Here is a 3095-nt window from a genome sequence, read left to right as displayed (position 1 = left end):
TTGTTCAAGATTGGTTCGGATCAAATGAAAAGGAGGTGTATTCCCGATTCTGAAGTGTGGGAAGTTTTGACTCATGCACATGCATCGGCGTGTGGAGGTCATTTTACAAAAGACGGGTTATCGGGTGCTCCAATGTGGGTTTTATTGGCCCACCATTTTTAAAGATTCAAGTGAGTATGCCCGACATTGTTTGAATTGTCAAAAGTTGGGTAGTATCTCAAAACGGGATGAAATGCCATTGCAACCGATTTTGGTATTAGAGATTTTCGAGCGGAGCTGTTTGTTGATAAAATGGCTACGTTGAATAAACGACTTGATGGATTTATGTGTGAGAAGGAGGTAAACGATCCTGGTTTTGAGGCGTTTGGGATAATTGAAAAGTTTGAAGATTTGGGTTGGGAAGCAGCGTTAAAGTGTTATGATAACGAAACTAACACTTTGTACAATCGAGAGATTGAAGAATGGGTGTCCACATTAATATGTCCCATTTACAAGAAGGGGCATGATATGAAGTTAATTGGGACGGTAGAAGGTCAAGAAGTGGTGATGTCTTTTGACTCATTTAATCAGATCGCGCTTTTTGACACCAAGCCAAGCAATTCATATACATACCCCTCTGCCAAAGATTTATTTGATTGTCCTGACAAGAACCCTCAATGGCACAACATGTTAGCAAAGGTGAATAAAGCAAGAGAAGGTTTTAGTGATCAGATTATGAGAAAAGATTTGAAGATCGAGGCAAAGTTGTTGATGTCTATTTGCTTGCACAACGTGATGCCTCGTCGGGGGGACATTTCGGTAGTAAGAAAAAGTGATATTCCTGTTTTGTATGCGTTGATGTGTGGAAAGCCCCTTATTTCTTACCGATATCTTGCCATGCATAATATTTGGATTAGCCGAGAAAGCAATAAGCGGAAGTTAATTCCGCATTGTCGACTGATCACAGCATTGTTAAAGAATCATGGTGTGATAACTGACAAGTCGGTGGGAATGACCAATGTCAGTCGGTGGGAATGACCAAAGTATTTAAAGAGTTTAAGTTGTCAGATTTGCCGGGTTGTGAGTATACACAAACTGATAGGCACTATGTTCTTGTGTGTGATAAGGCGAGATGGAAAGTAGCAAGAGAGGATGTTGAAGTGGATGATGAAGAGGAAGATGATGAGATTGAACAAGTGGAAGAGATCGGTGAACCTGATTATATGGACGTTAGTGGTGGCAGCAGTTTCCAACACGGGGGTTGGGATTATTCTGATGGTTATAACTCTTACGGGAATAATTGGGCCCATGTGGGGTCAATGAGTGAGGTGGTGGAAAGGCATAGGCCTTCCACGTTTGAAAATTGTTCGGATGAGTCACGTGCTCTATTTGACCATACGACCTTCATGGGGGCCTATGCTGAACAGGCCGAAAAGGAGAGGCACGACCGAATGGAGATGTGGAACCATGCCAATGCATATGGGCGTGAACATGAGATGAACATGAGGTACTTGGATGATCGTAATCGGAGGATGCATAATCAATGGCATGCAGGAGAGCCGGTTGTAGCTGATCCGCAAATCGTGGATTACACGACGCTTCCTCCGTTTGACGGTTCGGTATGATATCCCGAACCACCACTTCATCATTCAATGTGGGTAAGCCCAATGCAATCAATGGCACCTCCACCACCACAATGAGAAGGAAGCAGCAGCAGCGATGGGCGTTTAATTTCGGCCAATTTTCAAATTTCATGACATCTATCTTTGGGCCGGCCTAACCGCCGTACAACTGATCGAGCCACGTGAATCCAGGTGAACCCCGTTTTGTATATTCTGTATAATTGTTTTTATCTTTTTGTTCAGTTATCTTTGGGTGGATGGGTGGAGGATGAAATACTTTTGATTAAGTATTCTGGGAATATGTTGGAATGAAGGTTGTGTTTAACAAGTGGTTTGTTTTATTTTTCTTAAAACCGTACATTGGGGAAAATGTATCCCAAGTGTGGGGATGAGGAAAATTTCGTTTGTTTTTGTTTGTATTGAAAAATTTTAAAGAAAAATCGAAAATTTAATATAAAAAATTTAAAAATCAGAAAAACAGAAAAAAATTTAAAAAAAAATGTGTTTAAAAGAATCAGAAAGTGGTAGGATGGCGGGGTAAAGTTTTGGTCCCTTTTCATGGTCACAATTCCCTAAATAACATGTGCCTAGTTGTTTTTTTAAAGGAGATTATGTAGTTTTCTAACCAAGGTTAGCATGCTTTTGGTGTAATAACTTGCATAACACATTCATTTACACTTAAGAATTGAGAAAGTATTGTTTGGTGAGACGGTTGATATTCTACGATAGAACTTGTACAATTAGTGCATTTCGAGATCTTAGCTTGACATGAGTGCAAAAGTGATAGAGGCACTTAGGTTAAGCCTCGTCTGGATGAGCGAGAGTGTGGGTTTTGGAGGGTTGGGGCCTCATACATTATACATATGAGGATGGTTATGTGAGGGGCGGGGGGTTGGTTTCCTTTAGAAAACCTTATTGGGCCTATTCTTTTATTTGATCAACCCCGGTGTTATTTTGCGAAACGATCTGACTTAATAGGTTTTTATGTAATTGTTTTAGTATTTATTAGTTAGAGATGTAAAGCATTATGTTTATCATGCTAGTATGTAATGTTCAAGTAATTGTTAAAAAAAAAACTGTTTGTATTAGAATTACAATGTTTATGTATGCAATGTTCAAAGTATTATATATTGAGTGAAAAAAAAAGAAAAAAAAGAAAGAAAAGAAAAGGAGAAGTTCGTGATGTTTATAGTTGTTTATTTTATTTTTGTTTTTTTTAGATTGTTTGTAATAAGTCGGATCGGATCGCTTGAGCTACTTTCAATATTCCCTTCCATACCCTTACACTTGGCCCCATTACAACCCGTTTTAAGACCTCTTGATTTGTATTCTTGTCGATAAGCATTTACATAGGTGGAGATTTGATTATTGTACAAGCGTATGCGAAGAGAATTGATTAAATATGGAATGTACGGATAATCACCAATAAAAAGGGTTATTGTGTAAATGTGTTATGTATAGGTAAAAACCGAAAGCATGTTAGGTTAGGTTAGA

Source organism: Bidens hawaiensis, unplaced genomic scaffold (genome assembly GCF_021521415.1).
Source record: "Bidens hawaiensis isolate Kalapana, Puna unplaced genomic scaffold, B.hawaiensis_p1.1 tig00075349_1, whole genome shotgun sequence".
Classification (NCBI taxonomy): domain Eukaryota; kingdom Viridiplantae; phylum Streptophyta; class Magnoliopsida; order Asterales; family Asteraceae; genus Bidens; species Bidens hawaiensis.
Note: the sequence above shows the minus strand (reverse complement) of the source record.